The following is a 20489-nucleotide window of genomic DNA, read 5'->3' as shown; positions in this document are numbered from 1 at the left end:
AAATATTATTTCTTGGAGAGGAAGAAATCTTCATCATGAGGTTGATTACTTAAATATGGACTTTAGTTATTTCACTCAGTTTATTTCTTAATGAGACATTTGTTGAGCACTATGTGCTACGCCCTGGGTTACAGAGAATGAAGCCGTAGCCCTTGTTCTCAGTGAACTCACAGTCCAGCGGGGGAGGTAGACATTCTAGGCATATCAGAAGGTGGGGATGAGGTGCAGAGTTAAAAGTAGATCGGCTAAGGAAAATGTAGTGTGAAGTCGTACATGTACAGTTGAGACCAGTTACCATCTTATGTGATTTTCATCTAGCCACATTTAAGCTGCTTGGGGGCGTGTATGGTGTAGGTAGACAGTTGGAGTTAACCAGGCTTGAGGCTTTGCCAGCTGAGGCTAGAAGGTCAAAGGGATATAATTCCAGAAGAAAAACCTATGATGTCTGGGACAGTTACCTAATATTATTGAACTTGCCTCACACACTAAAATACACACACACACACCCACAAACACACACAGAGGTTTTGACTTTGGATCTATAGAGTTAATTTTATTAAAAAAAAATTTCGGTTAGCTAGGTATTAGAGGGGAGGACCCACCTTACTTTTGCCTCGTTCTCATTTTGACCTTGGTACTTGTACCCCATACAGCCATTTCATACTTCTGATTTGATTTTTGTCCTTTATTTGATAGATGTAAGTCTATTTCTTAGCATCAACAACTCTTCTCATTTAGAGTATATAGTATGTACATATTTTTTCAAGTTCTCAAGACAGCAAAATCTTTCACCAGTGATTTTCATTCTATATTTTTTATTGGTCTCTGGAAACTTGAATTTTAGGCCTTATTCTTTCTTATTTTTTAGCACATCATTTTCACATCAGATAATGGAATTATATTTGTAATAATGTCAGGAAGTTTCTTTTAGTGCCTCAGTTTATCCTTAAAATTAAGTGGTGTTCATTAGATCATCTCTAAGATACTTTCTTGTTCTGAAAAAGCTATGATTATATGTGAGATATTTTATACAGGTAATACGAGATTCTTAGTTTTGTTCTGATTAGTTTCAACTACTAATCTTGTTCAAGGCTAAATTAGGGTCTTAAAGAATTTCAAATTATCTCTGAGCAGTTATAGAGGCATTTAAATTGGATTACTATAGGAAGGAAATAACATTTGAGGAAGCTTGGTCTTTTGCATATTCCTGATAGTAAAGATTAATATTGGGTTAATAGATCCATTGCTTCTAAGCAGTGGAGGACGACTGGAATCATAAGAGACTCCGTTTGGAGGAAAAACAGTTGTTTGGCAATAAAAATCTTAGCAGGAAGCTTTTGAATCTCACTTTTAAAAATGCTGTATGTGAGCCAGCCCTGATGGCCTAGTTGTTAAAGTTTGAAGCTCACTGCTTTGGCAGCCTGGGTTCACTTCCCGGTCACGGAACCACACCACCTGTCTGTCAGTTGCCATGCTGTGGTGGCAGCAGCTCACATAGAAGAACTAGAATGACTTACAACTAGAATATACAACCATGCACTGGGTCTTTGGGGAGGAAGAAAAAAAAAGAGGAAGATTGGCAACAGATATTAGCTCAGGGCGAATCTTTCCCTGCAAAAAAAAAAAAATGCTGTATGTATAGAAAAAATATCACACTGACAGAGGACATTCTTGTGAAGCAGAAGTTTTGTTAGCTTTAGATTCTGGGATGGCCTGTTGTAATATAAAATAAGTGGTATTTTTATGAACTAACATAAAGACATTGGGTAGAAAGTGCCTGCCTTTGATGTTTCACTTTGTATTATCCATTGAAAATAAGAAGTGTGGAAAAATTCTTAACTATTCATTGAAACGTTTAACTTTTGGCCTTCTTTGACAATAAAATGTGGCTGCTACTGCATTCCATGCTGGCCAGGTCTTTAAATCTGAGGATGTAATTGTAATTTATTGTTTTTTTTTTTTTTCTTTTTTTGTGAGGAAGATCAACCCTGAGCTAACATCCATGCCAATCCTCCTCTTTTTTGCTGAGGAAGACTGGCCCTGAGCTAACATCTATTGCCAGTCCTCCTCCTTTTTTTCCTGTTTTCTCCCCAAAGTCTCAGTAGATAGTTGTATGTCATAGTTGCACATCCTTCTAGTTGCTGTATGTGGGACGCCACCTCAGCATGGCTGGACAAGCGGTGCGTCGGTGCACGCCCGGGGTCCGAACCTGGGCCGCCAGTAGCGGAGTGTGCGCACTTAACCGCTAAGCCACGGGGCGGCCCCTATAATTTATTGTTTAAACCCCGTAGCTTTTATTTGTCTGGCTATGATAGGTTTATATGAAGAAAATTAGGACTTATTGCTTTAGTAAATGTAATGAGCAATGTGTTTTTTCTTTAGGATCAGACAGAGCGTACTGAATCAGCAGGACTGGCTGGTGGTGCAGCAAGCATCATGAGTAAGCACAGAGAAGTCTGGTCCTTATCACGTGTGTAAGAGGAAAAGGTAGGAAAACCAATGTTCTTATTTCTCTTAGAGATTGAGTTTAAGAAAACAAGTAGATTTATAGAAAACAATGCTCATGTGTATATGCTGCTTGCTTCATTTATAACATTACCTCTTGTTAAATCAGGAGTGTAGTTTTTAAAAAGATTTGACCTAAATCCAGAGGAAAAGAGTGTTTTTGAATTACTGTTAAATTATGTCAAAATACTAATTTATCTACCAGTGCCTGGCTCCTCTCTTTTAGAGTCACCTTCTACCTTGAGCATAGAAAGGTAATTTCAACATGAAAAAGAACATGAATTTGAGCAATATTGTTAAGAGAAAATACTGGTATATCTACTCAGTTAATGTCATTTATATTTCTTAGTCATCAAACAAGAGCTAAACAATTAAAACTAATTTTGCAGCGGGGAATCTAATTACATGTAATTACACAATTTAATTACATTAGTTGTGAAGAGCAATACTTTCCAGCAGAAAATTGGAAGTATTTTGTTAATTCTTGTAGAGCAGAACTCAGTGACTTTTTCCTGATAAGGAATCATGTTTGATTTCTTTCAAGTCTTATGATGATTTAAGGGATAGACAATGGCAGTGGGGAGTAGAGGGTGTGTGGGTGAGACTGGTTTCAGAAACTAATTATGCCATTCACTAACGGAGTGTTGCATACTCTGGCTGAGTTCTCTGGTTTTCCATGGAAGCTTTGAGGATAGAGGCATGGGTCTGACAGTGTGTGACAGGAGACTGAGCTCCTTTTCTCTTCAGTTGAGAGTGGAGCATAGAGACTTAGCAGTAGGGCTTTCCTCACCAAAACTTGTGGGCCTGTAGTTGGCAAGGTATTTCTTGTGCCCTAGCCTTCTTACATGGGAGTGTGAGAAAGAGTGTCCTTTTCTACCTTCACCTGGCAAAATCTTATTCTTCAGGCCTCACCTCTATAGGAATTTTTTAACCCACTGCAAAGGCTATCAATAATAATAAAAAATAAGCAATAATAAATTATTGGAATATTTGCTACAGTAGCCTACCCTGCCCCAAATAATATACCTCTGCCTCAGTCTGATTTGGATTCACCTCTTCTTTGGCTCCATAGCACCTAATGCATTATCTACCAAATCCACAAAAATCTATTTTTCCTTTCTACAATAGCTCTTGCTGGGATGTGGTATTTCAGTCAGCCTTCTTTGCAGCTAGATGTGGCTATGTGACTCAGCTCACTAAAGAAATGTGAGGAGAAATGATGTATGCCACTTCCAGGTCTATGCTTTTAATAGACTGAGCATGCCTCCTCTGCTTCCTCTTTCCCCTTACTACTAGCTCAACCTAGATACGGCTGTAACAGAACTTTAACCATGTAGGGGAGGACTATACCTAGCGTGGTGCTAGTCAAGGTGTGGCCCACCAATCTGCTGCCTTTCTTGATCTGTTATTGGTTTATGCTGAGATAAGGAATTCTGTTCTGTTTAGTTCAACTGACATTTTTTTTTTTTTATGGCAAGCCTTTATCCGTGAAAGAAGCAGTGCATTGATTTATATTCTTCTTGAAGACTGGTACTTTTAATAAGTTTTTTTTTTAATTTTATTTATTTATTTTTTTCCCCCAAAGCCCCAGTAGATAGTTGTACATCATAGTTGCACATCCTTCTAGTTGCTGTATGTGGGACGCGGCCTCAGCATGGCCGGAGAAACAGTGCGTTGGTGCCCGCCAGGGATCCGAACTCGGGCCACCAGCAGCAGGGCGGGCGCACTTAACCGCTAAGCCATGGGGCCGGCCCAAGACTGGTACTTTTAGTCATACTGTCCTAGTATATGATGGAAAATCAGGGTGGAAAGAACCTGGATCCCTGCACTGTACCAAGTAGAGTTGTCTGCAAACTTGGAATACTTGACCTTGATCATTATGTGAGATATAAACAAACTTCTCTCTTGTTTGAGCAACAGGAAAATTATTGGAATATTTGTTACAATAGCCTACCCTACCCTAAATAATATACCCCTGCCTCAGTCTGATTTGGATTCACCTCTTCTTTGGCTCCATAGCACCCGGTACACATATCAATTAGTATATATCACAGTGTTTTATATTTTAAATTTACTCATCCATCTCCCCTAGTAAATGTCAAGCACCTTTAGGTCAAGGCCATTGTCTTATTTGTCACTGTAACTTAATGACTAGGACAGTGCCTGGTACGTGGTAGATGCTCAGTAATCTCTGATGCATGAATGTACACATGTTCATTGTCATTAGTACATGGCATAAAGAGGAAGTACCAGTGAAGGAGACATAAAAGGAGCAATCAGATCAGTGCTGTAAAAGTGGGACCCCTAAGACTGAGATTAAAGAGAGTGTCCAAAAGGACTCTGGTCAATAGAATAAAAAGGAAGAGGTCTAGAAGCCCAAAGACAAAAGAAGAGATCCTCAGGAAGAAACTGTACTGAATTAAGTAATTATATTCCTCTTTGAGATATACGTGTATAATATTTAGTGACTTCTATTTTGGGTAAGAGATGGATGCTTTTATATGAAGACAAGTAAAGAATTCTGACATAAGGTTTAAATCCTCTGAGAGGCCCAGCTTATGCAGTGAGAAGACTGCCCCTCTCCCAAGTCCTCAAGAGACCACACGTTTTTCTTTGGAAAATGAAACTAAAGAGGCTCAAGATTTGGGGACGTTAGACACAACAGAGATCAGGGATGAGGCACCATAGTGAAAGAAGGGGGATTAAGGGAAATCCTATATATTGACAAGGGAGACTCGTCCCCTCACTCCTTCCTCTACTCTTCTTTCAGAAAGTGGCTGTTTGGTATTACATCTCTGCACCTCCCTACAGGTGATTATATGATTATTCTCTGGAGTCCAAGGAAAAGACCTACATATACTGACATTTGGACGTCTCCCAGTGAAATAGCTGTGTTCCCACCCAGTCACCAGGCAGTAGAAGCCTTCCAGTAGAGAAGCCACACATACTGAGCTTCCAGTTGGCTTTTAGTACTGTTAAAAAACAAAATTCAACTGAGTAAATTTTAAAGATCTTATTGACTTTGTTCAGTGATTCATGCGGGTAGCATCCCATCTAGCAGATAGAAAGGAGCTCTGAGGAATTATACAAAATGGAAGACTTTTATAGGCAGAAGGGAGTGGGACAGGGAAGTTTTATTAGCAAAAAGTGGATTGTTTGTGGCAAGGTCACTTTCCTTTAGAGGATAGTAGGGGTCTATCAGGCAGATTACCTCACTAGTGCTAACTAGGTAATTCCAGATTGACTGGTTTAAGATTCCATTCCTGGGAGATGCTGAAGCTGTAATTGTCTCAGTTTGGTGTTGTGGGGCTTAGCATAAGTGACTCCATTTGGGGCCCCTTGTCTTGTTTTTCATAATTCTCCCTTTTTGATCAGACTCCCAGCCTGAGAGATGTGATCAAAATTTAAGGCATTAGCGCCACTCCCAGTTACCACTCAGAAGTTCTCACAGTTTTTGCTGATCCTATGTGTGGTATTCACAGGTCATGACGGTTTTTTGTGGGGTTTTTTTGGTGAGGAAGATTGGCCCTGAGCTAACCTCTCTCAATCTTCCTCTTTTTGCTGAGGAAGATTAGCCATGAGCTAACATCTGTGCCCATCTTCCTCAATTTTGTATATAGGATGCCTCCACGGCATGGCTATATGCATATGTCCACGCCCGGGATCTGAACCTGTGAACACTGGGCCACCTAAGCGGACTGTGTGAACTTAACCACTATGCCACAGGGCCGGCCCTGGTCATGACGTTTTTTTGCTAAATCTGTGTGGTATTCACTGGTCACGAATCCAAGTTCACATTTTTTAAGTTGGTCATTCTCTTTGTTCCTTTTCTGACGTTCTGGTCTTAGGGAGATCATTTGCTTGGTGGTTAGCGGCTGCAAACATGCTTTTAAAGCTTTTGAGAGAATATAGTGCACCAGGGAGACTACTATGATTAATATAAGCAGGGTAATTCCCAACGTCTGGAGTGCACTTTGGAGCCATGGTCCCCAAGACTCAAAGCAATCAAAATCAAATAAGTCAAAGAAAGACCCTGTTGAAGTAGTCACTTTCTTAAGCCAAGTAGCTTGTTCAGTGATCTTATGTAGCTGAGTTTCAGCTTCCCCAGAAGTGTTAATCCAGGTGCAGCAAGTGATGTTGACCACAGCGCTGACACCTCCTTGCTCAGCTAAAAGATAATCAAGGGCTACACTATTATTAAGAACAACTTTGGGCAGAAAGTCTAGAAATTTTTTTGGGGCAGTTATTGCTTTAGCAGCAGATTCTGCAATATCTTCAAGAGTAAAGGAGAAGTTCCTGATTGTAGCCTCTTTTGCACTTACTCCTAGCCAGGGGAGTAGGGAACTGCCAAAGGAAGCAAATTTTGAATCATGCACGCCTCCTGTTGGTCCTTTCTAACTGGACAATGTAAATTCAGGGGAGTGGACCAGTGAGGTGTCTCAGTTTGATTGTGGACAGTTAGGGGCACAGTTAGATAACCAAAGAGGCATTGCCCAATTGTGTACCAGCCATCTAGGCATTCATAGGCCTAAGGAGAATGATAAACACCACAGACAAAGGTAAATCCTTCAGGGCACAAACCACTCCCACTGAGGTGGCACTGTTATGGATTCATTTGCAGGGATTGTTGCCTTTGCCCAGTCAAGCCAGAGGTCAGTTAGGTTTCAGCGCGTTTGGGAAGTAAATCTCCTCTCCTGAAATAAAAAGTTTTAAATTCTTTGTAAAGATGGGTGCTGTTGGTGAGATCTTTTTGTGCTTGGGGGCTTGGTTATCTCTTTCATGTGTAAATAAGGTGAAAGGCTTTGAATAGTTAGATAGCCATAGGGCAGGTTGTTCTTGCAGTACTTGTTTTAGTCTTATAATGGTCTGCTCTTGTTAACCTTCCCAAGGAAGCGGTTCAAGGACTGAAATTTTAGTAAGTTCATAGGGTGGGGAAGCCAATAGAGAAAAATTAGGAATTCATAGTCTACATTAGCCGGCCAGGCCTGGGAATCCATGAAACTGTCTGTTAGTTGTGGGCGTAAGGAATTCTTGGATTAGCTTAATTCTTTTTGGAGATAGTTGGATTCCTTCAACGCTTAGATTATGACCTAGGTAATGAGCAGTGTCTGAATATAATTGTAATTTTTCCTTAGAGACTTTATGTTCTCAGCTAACTGTTGCAACAAATAAAAGGAATCCTTTATGGACACCTTTTTGGTGACTGAGCAAGCAAGATGTCATCTACATACTGTAGAAGGGTCGATTTCCCAGGGAACTGGAGGTTGCTTAAATCTTGATGCAGCACTTGGGAGAAATAAGAAGGGGCCTCGGTGAACCCTTGAGGTGTAACTGCCCAGGTATATTGTTGATTGGTCCAAGTAAAGGCAAATAGATACTGGCTGTTGGGGTCTACAGGGATGCTGAAGACGGCTGAACATAGGTCCACAACAGTGAACCGTTTTGAGTCTGGTGGAACTTGTGATAAACAGTGTTAGGGTTTGGAACAACTGGGAAACCGGGAATAACTATCTTGCTAATAGTTCTCAAGTCCTGGACAAATTGCCATCCCGCCCATTAGATTTCTGGACTGGTAAAATCAGCATGTTGAGGGGCTGCTACAGGGAAGAATTAGCCCCTGGGTGATTAGGTCTTCTACTGTTGGTGTGAGGCCTTGTATGGCCTTGGGCGTTAGTGGATATTGAGACAATTTGGGAAAAGGTTTAGTTACGTCTAGCTGAATTTTTATAGGTTCTGCACTTTTTATCCTTCCATTGTCAGTATTAGAGGTGCCCATATATTTTCGGTTACCTTGATTAAATTAGGGGTCTTTTGCTAGAATTCTTCCTCTTCTATATCAAGGACAGATTGTAAGAAACGTAAAAGATCAGATTCAGGTTAGTCAGGACATTCTAAGGTGAGGTCTCTCTTGGAGGCAAAATGTATTAGCCCTTTTAATTTAGAAAGGCGATCTCTACCTAATAGATTGACTGGAGCTGTATGACATAGCAAAAAGAAATGTTTTTCAGTAAAAAGTCCCGGAGTAATTTGTACTGGTTGAGATAGAAACTCTGAATTTTATTAGATACCCTTACTATAGAAACTTCTTTTTCACTTTGAGGGATTTGTTGTCCTATCAGAGTGGGATGTAAAGTAGAGTGTAGCTCTGGTATCTGCCAGAATTTGGTAAGGTTTCTGATTAGTTTTAATTTTAGTTTCCCTTTGGCTTTTTAAAGGAATTACTGGTAGCAGTTTACCAGAGAATCCCTCAGAGTCCTGTCAGCTCTGGGAGGGGTCCATTTGGGGGCCCTCCTTCTGGGTTAGATATGGGGGCATTCAAGTAGATGTTGAAGGCATTAAACCTTTGAGGACAATCTTTTTTCCAGTGTTCCAGTTGATTACCGAAGACACATTGATCCCCTGGGCCAGTGCTTTGATGATCCATAGGAGAGTGTAATGGGGAAGCCCCAGGTATTATTTTAGGTTTCTGGCCTTGGAGCTATGGCAGCTGTAAGGCTAATAGCTTGGCGACTTTTGTTTATGGTCTTGTTCCCAAGTTCTTTCCAGGTGCTCACCTGTGGTCACAAGTTCATTCAGGCCAGTGGCCTCCCATCCTGTTTTGGCCTTTTTATCAATCCACTAATCTCAGAAGATAATCCATTTACAAATAGGACAGCTAGAGCAGGTTGTGTGACATCATTTATTGTATAGAACCCAGAATGCCGTAGGAAGAGAGCTTTCAGACAGGCTTTAAAGTCTGCCAAAGACTCACATCCTTCTTTTGTTTGCATGTTTGAATAACAGACCAATCAGTGCTGGCAGGGAAGACTCTAGGAATAGCTTTTAAAAGATTAGTTGCTACTTTGTGAGCTTTTTCAGGTCCATAAGGGGACCATGTTGAAGATCAAGGATCTTGAATATCATCCTCAGGGTTATGCTATTCTGCTTCTCACATCCATTTTTGGAATGCACCAGGTCCTACCAGCATGTGCACAAGCTTTTCAGTTCTGGCAGCCCAGGGTCATAGGCCCTGATAAGGACTCTAAATTCTTCAAAAAACTTAAGGGGATCCTCCCTGGGTTTAGGAAATTCTTTAACTACAGCCCTTAGTTTGGTCTTTGACCAAGGAATGAAGAGGATCACCTGCAGTCTCGGGTGGTCTTATTTTAAAAGGTAACTGTTTAATAGTCTCTTCAGAGTGGAAAGGCAATTCAGATAGAGAATTAGTAGAACGTGAGTACTCAAGTAAAGGAGGATAGAGGGGAGCAGTAGGAGTCATGTCAGTCTTATTGTATTTTGATATAGGTACCTCTTGTCTTTAATTTTTCATTAGCCTTTTGCAAGGAATCTTTCAATGAAGCTATTTTGGAATCTCGAAGCCTTTTGGAAGCTTCTGCATACTAATTAAAATAGGTATCCCATTCTGTTTGTTTGATTTGGGAACCCTTGCTTTGAAGTGCATTTCTTAAATGAACGATCTTATCTAATTGAAATGGTCCCCATAATGACCATTGTAATTCTAGATTATCTTTAGTAAGATTTTGCCATTTTTGTAGATATCTACAGCTTCCAGGACCATAGTTCTTAGACATAAAATAGGCAGGTGTGCTGAAAGGTGGCATGCTCAACTCTTTGAAACTTAAGGATCCCATTTCTTTAGCTAAGCCTTGGGTCTCTTGGAACCAAATTAATACCTAAGAGGAATATGCTGCTGGGTTGGGGATTGTGTGGTCTTTTACAGTGTTCTTTGTTGCATGGAAGTTTTCTTGAGGTTGAAAAGTGACCTGGTGTCAATCTAACCTGTTCTGTGACCAGCTTATCCTAACACGGAGTCTTAGAGTTAGGTGGTGAGCCCTCTAAGAGCTTTTAAATGCACGACCCTCGCCTACCAATTTTGCAGCTTTTGGCTTCTGAGATTACCATTAGCAGCAATCTTTACCTCATGTACACATACCAGCAGAAATCAACAGTAACCTGGCCAAGAGAAGGCCTTGTGTGTATCACCAGCAATTCCCAGTGTGGGACTGGGGGCTGGAGAAAGGACTGAACCAGGAGACCCCAACAAATGAGGACTGCGGACTGTAATTCCAATCAAATGGGGATCTGCGGACTGAACTGAGGGCTAGGGGCCTGAGTTCCAGGGGGAACTATCTGCTAGCTCAAGCTGACCTGCCTGGACTGGAAAGCCAATTAGACTGGGAGCTCGATGCAAAGAGAGTGGAGTTCAGAACCGAGAGGAGGGCTGGCCGGGTGGCTAGTGGTTAAGTGTGCACACTCTGCTGTGGCGGCCCGGGGTTCGCAGGTTCAGATCTTGGGCGTGCACGACGTACCACTTGTAGAGCCATGCTGTGGCGGCGTCCCATATAAAGTAGAGGCAGGTGGGCACGGATGTTAGCCCAGGGCCAATCTTCCTTGGCAAAAAGAGGAGGATTGGCAGCGGATGTTAGCTCAGGGCTAATCTTCCTGATTGAGGAAAAAAAAAAAAAAAAAGAACCGAGAAGAACTTACCCACAGCCCTCGGAAACAAAGAGAAAGAACTCAAAGGGTTTGTGGGTACCAGCGCCTGTGTTTCTCGCTGTCCCGGAAACCATGAGAAGTTTCCTTTGGATCACTCTGCTGCCACCAATACTGTTAAAACAAATTCAACAGAGTAAATTTTAAAGATCTTATTGGCGTTATTCAACGGTTAATGAATTGGGCAGCATCCTGTCTAGCAGATAGAAAGGAGCTATGAGGAGCTATACAAAATGAAAGACATAGGCAGAAGGGAGCAGGACAAGGAAGTTATACTAGCGAAAAGCCACTTGGTTGTGGCAAGGTCACTTTCCTTTAGAGGATGAAGACGGGTTTAAGATTCCATTCCTGGGAGAGGCTGAAACTGTGATTAAGTATTAAGTCTCGGTTTGGTGATGTAGGGCTTAGCATAAGTGACTCCATTTTGGGCCTGTTGTCTTGTTTTTAACTACTTGATTTGTTCAGTCGATATGCATTTGGGGAAAGCCTTCAGTGTGAAAGAGACCAAAACACAAAAGTACAAAAGAGGAACTTGGAGGAAATAATATTGGAAACAAGAGGAAATTTGAAGGAATAAATAACCCCAAACTGTAGGTAATTATATCAGAGAGGTAAGAGAAGAAATTAGATCCATGAAATAAGATCAAGATGCCATAAAAGGATCAGAAAAAGAAAGTACTCTGGAAATTAAAAATGTGATAGACACTTTTGGTGCATTTTTTAGAATTTTAAAACTATCTCAAGTTTATAGAAAAGTCAAGTATAGTTCAAAGAACTTTTTTTCTCTGAACTATTTGAGAGTTTGTTGCTAGCTGCATGCCCTATCACCTGTGAAATTGTGTTTTTCCTGCAAACAAGGACATTTTCCTACGTCACCACAATACAGCCATCACAATCAGGAAATTAACATTGATGCAGTACCACCATCTAATTCACAGACCTTATTCAAGTTTTGCCAGTTGTACAAATAATGTCCTTTATATCAAAAGGATCTCGTTTAGAATCACATGTTGCATTTATTTGTCATGTCTCTTTAGACTCCTGTCTGGAACAATTCTGTGGTCTTTGACTTTCTTGACCTTGACACTTTTGAAGATTTCCGACCAGTTATTTTGAGAATGTTCATGTTTGGTTTTAGTTTGTCTGAAGTTTCCTCATGACTAGATTCAGGTTTTTAGTGGGAATATCACAAAAGTGGTAGTGATTTTTTTTTTTTTTTAGATACAGTCACGCACTTCATAATGACGTTTTGGTCAATGATGGACCACATATATGACAGTGGTCCCATAAGATTATAACAGAGCTGAAAAATTCCTATTGCTTAGTGATGTAGCTGTCGTAACATCGTAGCGCAGTGCGTTACCACATATCAGTGATGCTGGTGTAAATAAACTTACTGTGGTGCTAGTCATATAAAAGTATAGCACGTACAATTATGTACAGTACATAATACTTGATAATGATAATAAATGACTCTTTACTGGTTTATGTATTTACTGTACTATTTATCATACTTATTATTTTAGAGTGTACTCTTTCTACTTATAAAAAAGAAGTTTGCTGTAAAACAGTATGCAGTGTTTATGCCAGCAGCAGCCTCATACATCTCGTGTTTACTGCATCTCTTGATTGCATTATTTTCTCTCGTGCTTGATTTAATCTCACGTTATTTTGGTCATCATGGCCCCTAAGTGTACAAAATCCACTGCTAATGTTGCCAGAAAGAGGCCACGTTGAGTGATTGACCTGAAACGAAATTAAAAGTGATTAAGGAATATGAAGGTGAAAAATCAGTGGTGGTTATTGTTCACCAGTTAGGCATATCCTATTCCACCATAGCTATGATCTTGAGGAACAAAGTGATGGAAGCTCTTAAAGGCTCTGCTTCTTTGAAGGTCATGAGACTAACAAAAATTCGAGAAGGGCCTATATATCAGACAGGGAGAAACTTCTAATGACCTCTGGATTGAAGACTGGACACAGAAGTGTATCTCTCTCAGCACCATGGTGATCACGGCCAAAGTAAAAAGTTTGTCTGCGATAGTGAAAGAAAAGGCTGGACTCAACTATGATGTTGAATTTATTGCTAGCTCTGGGTGATTTAAAGGATTCAAGAATCATTATTCATTACATAATGTGAAAGTGAGTGGTGAGTCTGTGAGTGCTGATATGAATGCAGCTGAAGAATTTTTGGAAACTCTAGATAAGCTGATTGTGGAGGAAAATTACTTGGCGAGCAAATATTCAGTATGGATAAAACTTCGCTATTCTGGAAACAGATGTCTGAAAGGACTTTTCATCCATAAGGAGGCCAAGTCAATGCCAGCTTTCAAGGCTTTTAGGGACAGGATAACAGTCTTGCTCAGGGGCAGTGTTGCAGGCCACAAATTGAAACCCTTTGTGATCTGGCACAGTGAGAAACCCAGGGCCTTCAATTATATCAGTAAGTACACACTGCCAGTGTACTACAGGAGCAATAAGAAGTCGTGGATGACCCAGCTCCTCTTCCAAGATGCCCTCCTGAATTGCTGTGCCAGCAAAATGGAAGAAGTACTGTTTTGAGAATAACATACCTTTCATGTTGCTTATGTTGATAATGCTCCTAGACATCTTCCTTTTATTGGTGATCTTCATCCCAATAGCAAAGCGGTGGTTCTTCCTACAGACACCACCTCTTTTATCCAAACAATGGATCAAGCAGTTATAGCAGCTTTTAAGGCTTACTACCTGAGGAGGACCTTTGCCCAGGCTATTGCTGCTACTGAGGAAGTCATTGAGAAGACACTGATACAATTCTGGAAGGATTACAACATCTATGACTGTATTAAGAACCTTGCTTGGGCTTGGGGTGATGTCACGAAGAAGCGTATGAATGGCATCTGGAAGAAGACACTCAAGAGGTTCATCCGTGACTTCAAAAGATTTGCCAAGGATGAGGAGGTTGCAAAAATCAATAAGGCTGTGGTTGAGATGGCAAATAGCTTTAACCTGGGTGTGGATGAGGATGACATTGAGGAGCTTTTAGAGGTGGTTCCTGAGGAATTGACTAATGAGGAGTTGTTGGTACTGGAACAGGAACACATAGCTGAAGAAGAGGTAAGAGAAAAGGAAATTGCAAGAAGTTTGAAAACATGGACCCCAACACCGAAAGGTTTTCATTAATAGAGAGGAATGTTCATGACGCATTATCTGTTTACAAGCAAATCTATGAAGAAAAGAAACAAACCAAGCAAACTACCATGGACATACTTCTGAAAAGAGTGACACCTCCTCAAGAAGAGCCTCTGGCAGGTCCTTCAGGAGATATTCCAGAAGAAGGTGTTATTTTCATAGAATAGGCATATCCTATCATCATAGGAGATGACAGCTCCATGCGTATTATTGCCCCTGAAAGCCTTCCAGTGGGACAAGATGTGGAGATGGAAGACAGTGATACAGATGATCCTGACCCTGTGTAGGCCCAAGCTAATGCATATGTTTGTGTCTTAGTTTTTAACGAAAAAGTTTAAAAAGTAAAAAAAAAAGAAAAATTTTTAAATAGAAAGCTGATAGAATAAGGATATAAAGAAAGAAAATTTTTGAACAGCTATACAGTGTGTTTGTGTTGTAAGCTAAGTGTTAGTACAGAAGAGTCAAAAAGTTAAAAAAATTAAAAGTTTATAAAGTAAAGTTACAGTAAACTAAGGTTAATTTATTATTGAAGAAAAAAAATTTTTCATAAATTTATTGTAGCCTAAGTGTACAGTGTTTATAGTCTATAGTTATGTACAGTAATGTCCTAGGCCTTCACATTCACTCACCACTCACTTACTGACTCACCTAGAGTGACTTCAGTCCTCCAGGCTCCTTTCATGGTAAGTTCCCTATACAGGTGTACCATTTTTTATCTTTGATACTGTGTTTTTACTGTACCTTTTCTATGTTTAGATACACAAATACTTACAATTGCCTACAGTATTCAGTACAGTAACATGCTGTACAGGTTTGTAGCCTAAGAGCAATGGCCTATAACATATATCCTAGATGTGTAGTAGGCTGTACCATCTAGGTTGGCACAAGTACACTCTATGATGTTGGCACAGTGACAAAATTGCCTAGTGATGCATTTCTCAGAATGTAACCCTGTTGTTAAGTGAGGCATCACTTTAATAAACTTTATTTTTTGGAACAGTTTTAGGTTCATAGAAAAATTGAGCAGAAAGTACAAGGAGTTCACATATACCTCTTGTCCCTGCCACACACAGTCCCTCTCCCAGTATTGATATGGCTATGTCCTTTTCATTGCAACCTGTCAGGGAGCACGGATTTCCATTTGTTCCATATGTTCGTTTTGATCACTTGTGTAAGGTGGTGTCTGCGAGGCTTTGCCTCTGAAGTTAATTCTTTTCTTTGGTAATTGGTAAATATTTTTGTGGAGAGGAACTTTGAGTAAATATCTCATTCCTCATCACATTTGGGATTCATTCATTCATGTTGTAAAGACTCATGGTTTTCTTTTTTATTCAGTGGGTTATAATCCATTGCTGTCATTTATTTTGGTGCTCACATTGTCTCTGATTTGGCCTATGGGAGCTCCTTCAGGCTGGTTTCTGTGTCTTTTTGACATGTCTGCATCATTCTTGGAGTACTTCCTTGCTTTCCAGTACACAAGATATTCCAGGCTCTTCCTTTTTTTTTTAAATGAAATGTAATTCATGTGCCGTAAAATTCACCCTTTTAAAGTATATGGTTCAGTGGTTTACAGAGTTGACAATCATCACTGCCACCTAATTCCAGAACATTTTCATCACTGCAAAGAGAAATCTTGTATCCATTAGCAGTCAATCCCCGTTTCCCTCCAGTTCCCCCCAGCCCCTGGCAACCACTAATCTACTTTCTGTTTCTATGGATTTGCCTATTCTGGACTTTTCATATAAATGGAATCATATAGTATGTTGCTTTTTGTGTCTGCTTCTTTCAGTTACCATAATATTTCCAGGATTAATCCATGGTGTAGCATATAGCAGTACTTCATCTGTTTTTGTCATATAATATTCCATTTTATCAATATACCATACCATATTTTGTTTATCCATTCATCAGTTGAGAGATATTTGGATTCTTTCCAGCTTTTGGCTTTATGAATAATGCTGCTGTGGGTGTATTCATGGATGTGTATATGGTTTTCTCCCATTTATCCCATGTAGATTTGTGTAACTACCATTGCAATTTAAGATACAGCACGATTCTATAACCACAGAAATCTCCCTTCTGCTATTCCTTTATATTCACATGCACCCTCTCTCTCCATTATCTCATATTTAATGACTTCTTAAAATTAAAAACATTATTACAAGTTACAGGAAGAGTTGAGTAAGCACAGAGATAAACCATATGTTCATGAATGGGAAGACGTCATATCATTCTTACTCCTGAGTGAGGGGTAGGCTAGGAATTCTAATTTCTGAAAGTTTATTTTATTTGCTCTTTATTCCATTCTGCTCCATTGCTGAGTCTTGGGGCCACTTGGGGGTGTTTTTTCCCCAGCTCCTGGCTTTATGGAGCAAACTCAGTCTGCGCCTCCCGCCTCCTTGCCCGCCCCGGTGCAGAAACTTCTTGCTCTAAGTTTGCAGCCGGTAATTCCTATCCTTCCTGCTAGCTTTCAAATCCCAGGCCTGAAGATTGCTATCTAGTTTTGTAACCCCTGTGGACTGCCACCCTTCAGTTCCCCTTCATCGCTGTGGCTTGGTTTCTCCTTGGTTTATGGCATCTGTATATTTCTCTTTCTTGCTTTTAAATTTGACTCTATATTCTTTTCTTTTTTTTTTTTTTAATAATTATTTATTTATCCCCCCAGCCCCAGTAGATAGTTGTATGTCATTGCTGCACATCCTTCTAGTTGCTGTATGTGGGATGCGGCCTCAGCGTGGCCGGAGAAGCGGTGCGTCGGTGCGCGCCCGGGATCCAAACCCGGGCTGCCAGCAGCGGAGCGTGCGCACTTAACCGCTGTGCCACGGGGCCGGCCCTGACTGTATATTCTTTAAAAATAATCTATTTTGTTTAGACTTTCTGTGTTCAAAGTGGGAAGGAATGCTTCTCACTACCAACTTAGTACACTCTTTTTTTTTTTTAAGTTTATTTTATTTATTTATTTTTTTTTGTGAGGAAGATCAGCCCTGAGCTAACATCCATGCCAATCCTCCTCTTTTTGCTGAGGAAGACTGACTCTGAGCTAACATCTATTGCCAATCCTCCTCCTTTTTTTCCCCAAAGCCCCAGCAGATAGTTGTATGTCATAGTTGCACATCCTTCTAGTTGCTGTATGTGGGATGCCGCCTCAGCATGGCTAGAGAAGCGGTGCGTTGGTGTGCGCCTGGGATCTGAACCTGGGCCGCCAGTAGCGGAGCGCATGCACTTAACTGCTAAGCCCCGGGGCCAGCCCCCACTCTTTTTTCTTTTCTTTTGAAAAATTTCAATCCTATAGAAAAGTTGAAAGAATAGTACAATGAAGACCCATATATCCTTTCCCTAGATCCATCAGTTTTTACCATTTTTGCTTTTTTTTGAGCATCCCTCTCCTCTACTCACTCACACTCATGTTCATGTACGTTTTTTTTCTGAGTCATTTGCAAGTTAGTTGCAGATAACACAACACTTTTCCTAAACACTTCAGCAGGCATCTCCTAAGAGTAAGGACATTCTCCTACAAAATCAAAATGTCATTATCACATCCAAGAAAATGATTATTATTCATTGTATCATCTAATGAATATTCCAAATTCCCCTGATTGTCCCCTAAATGTCATTTTTTTTTTTTTTTTTTTTTTATTTTTCCCCCCAAAGCCCCAGTGGATAGTTGTGTGTCGTAGCTGCACATCCTTCTAGTTGCTGTATGTGGGACTCAGCCCCAGGATGAACGGAGAAGTGGTGCCTCGATGCGCACCCGGGATCCGAACCCGGGCCACCAGCATCGCAGCGCGCGCACTTAACCACCAAGCCACAGGGCCGGCCCTAAATGTCATTTTTTGCTGTGTCTGTGTACATGTGTGTTTTCTTGACCTAGGATCCAGCCAGTGTTCATCCGTGGCATTTGGTTATTTAGTATCTTTTAATTTAGAATGATCTTGTTTTTCCTAGCACTGAATTTTTTGAAGAGTTCAAGCCAGTTGTCTTGTGGAATGCCTCACATTCTAGATTTCTCTAATTGTTTCTTTCTTTTTTTTTTTGTGAGGAAGATCAGCCCCGAGCTAACATCTGCCAATCCTCCTCTTTTTGCTGAGGAAGACTGGCCCTGGGCTAACATCCTTACCCATCTTCCTCCACTTTCTGTGGGATGCCACCACTGTATGTCTTGACAAGCAATGTGTTGGTGCATGCCCGGGATCCGAACCCTGGGCTGCTGCAGCACAGCGCGGGCGCTTAACTGCTATGCCACCGGGCTGGCCCCTCTAATTGTTTTTTTTTTTTTTTTTAAATGTTTATTTATTTATTTATTTATTTTTTCCCCCAAAGCCCCAGTAGATAGCTGTATGTCATAGATGCAAATCCTTCTAGTTGCTGTACGTGGGACACGGCCTCAGCATGGCCTGAGAAGCGGTGCGTCGGTGCACGCCTGGGATCCGAACCCGGGCCGCCAGCAGCGGAGCGCGCGCACTTAACTGCTAAGCCACAGGGCCGGCCCCTCTAATTGTTTCTTAATGATTCAATTCAGGTTAAACATTTTTTGGCAAGCATACTGTATAGGTGATGTTTTAAACTTCTCATTGCATCGTATCAGGAGGTGCATAAAGTCAGCTTGTTAAACTTGGTAATGCTAAGTTTGATCATTCAGTTAAGGTAGTGATTACCATATCTTTTCCTTGTAAACATACATTTTCTCCTTTGTAATTAATAAGTCATCTGTGGAATGATACTTTGAGGCACTGTGAATATTTTCTTCCCCAATAACCGTTTACCTAAAGATTTTAGCATCCATTTTTGATGCTTGCCTAAATCAATAATTATAATTGGAGTTCAATACAACTTCTCGACCAGCTGTTTATACACTCTTTATTTATTTGTTCCACAGGTATTTATTGAATAGGTACCACATCAGGTTCTGTGCTAATCACATGGTGAACACGGTCTAGTGGTGTCTTTGTGGTGCCTATAGTCTGATGGGAGAGATTGACATTAATCAAATAAGCACGCTGATGTCTACTTATAGATTATGATAAATATTATAAAGGAAGAGAATGGTGTGCTGTGAGAGATTAGAAGGGCAGAATTCACCTTTCCTGGAGGTTCAGGGGAGATTTCCCTGTGAAAGTAGTATATGAACTAAGAGCTGAAAGATGTAGAGTTACTACATTGATGATTGTCACCTCACAGGTTTCTAGACTTTGTTAGCTTAAAGATCGTGCAATATATCGAATGTGGTGATAGATTTTATAGGGGTGACAGGTTTTATAGTTTACTGTGGTCTGAATAGATTTATAGAGATTTTATTCATAAATCTTTATATTTTTTTCACTTTTTTCCAGATTTATTGATATATAATTGACATATAACATTGTATTAGTTTAAGGTGCACAACATAATGATTTGATATATGTATATATTGTGAAATGATTACCACAATAGTTTAGTTAACATCCATCACCTCACAGTTAACATTTTTTTCTTGTAATGAGAACTTTTAAGATTTACTCTCTTAGCAACTTTCAAATATACAACACAGTATTGTTAACTATAGTCACCATGCTGTACATCATATCCCCAGAACTTATTTATCTTATAACTAGAAGTTTGTACCTTTTGACCCTCTTCACCCATTTCCCCCACCCCCAACTCTCTGCCTCTGGCAACCACCAATCTGTTCTCTGTATCTATGAGTTCGCTTTTTTTTCAGACTCCACGTAAGTGAGATCATACAGTATTTGTCTTTCTCTGACTTATTTCACTTAGCATAATGCCCTCAAGGTCCATTCATGTTGTCTCAAATGACAAGATTTCTTTCCTTGTTATGGCTGAATAATATTTTATGTATTAGTGCTTTACTGCTGCAAAGAACATGGGGATGCCAATATCTCTTCAAGATAGTGATTTTGTTTCCTTTGGATATATACCCAGAAGTGGAATTGCAGGATCATATGGCAGCTTTAGTTTTAATTTTTTGAGGAACCTCCATACTGTTTTCCATCATGTCTGCACCAATTTAGATTCTCACCAACAGTGCACAAGGGTTCCCTTTTCTCCACATCCTTGTCAACACTTGTTATTTCTTGTCTTTTTGATAATAGCTATTCTAACAGGTGTGAGGTGATATCTCATTGTGGTTTTGATTTGCCTTATTTGATGAATAGTGGTGATTTTTGTATACCTGTTGGTCATCTGTATGTTTTCTTTGGAAAAGTGTCTATTCAACTCTTCTGCCCATTTTTAAAATCAGTTTGTTTGTTTGTTTGCTGTTGAGTTGTATAAGTTCTTCATATATTTCGGATATTAACCCCTTATCAGATATATTATTTGCA

General features: G+C 40.2%; 1 protein-coding gene across 2 annotated transcripts in view; it reads left to right on the top strand.

The window, feature by feature from the left end:
- Positions 1-20489, top strand: part of ZFYVE9 (zinc finger FYVE-type containing 9) — a 195671-nt gene that overhangs the window by 47600 nt on the left and 127582 nt on the right. For both annotated transcript variants that reach the window (XM_004438556.3, XM_004438555.3), the window contains exon 2: positions 2383-2487. The gene's annotated coding sequence lies outside the window, so the exon portion shown is untranslated. The remainder of the gene's footprint in view (positions 1-2382; positions 2488-20489) is intronic.

This window comes from Ceratotherium simum, chromosome 22 (genome assembly GCF_057802395.1).
Source record: "Ceratotherium simum simum isolate JZ-2026a chromosome 22, ASM5780239v1, whole genome shotgun sequence".
Classification (NCBI taxonomy): domain Eukaryota; kingdom Metazoa; phylum Chordata; class Mammalia; order Perissodactyla; family Rhinocerotidae; genus Ceratotherium; species Ceratotherium simum.
Note: the sequence above shows the minus strand (reverse complement) of the source record. Positions and strands in the feature narration are given on the sequence as shown.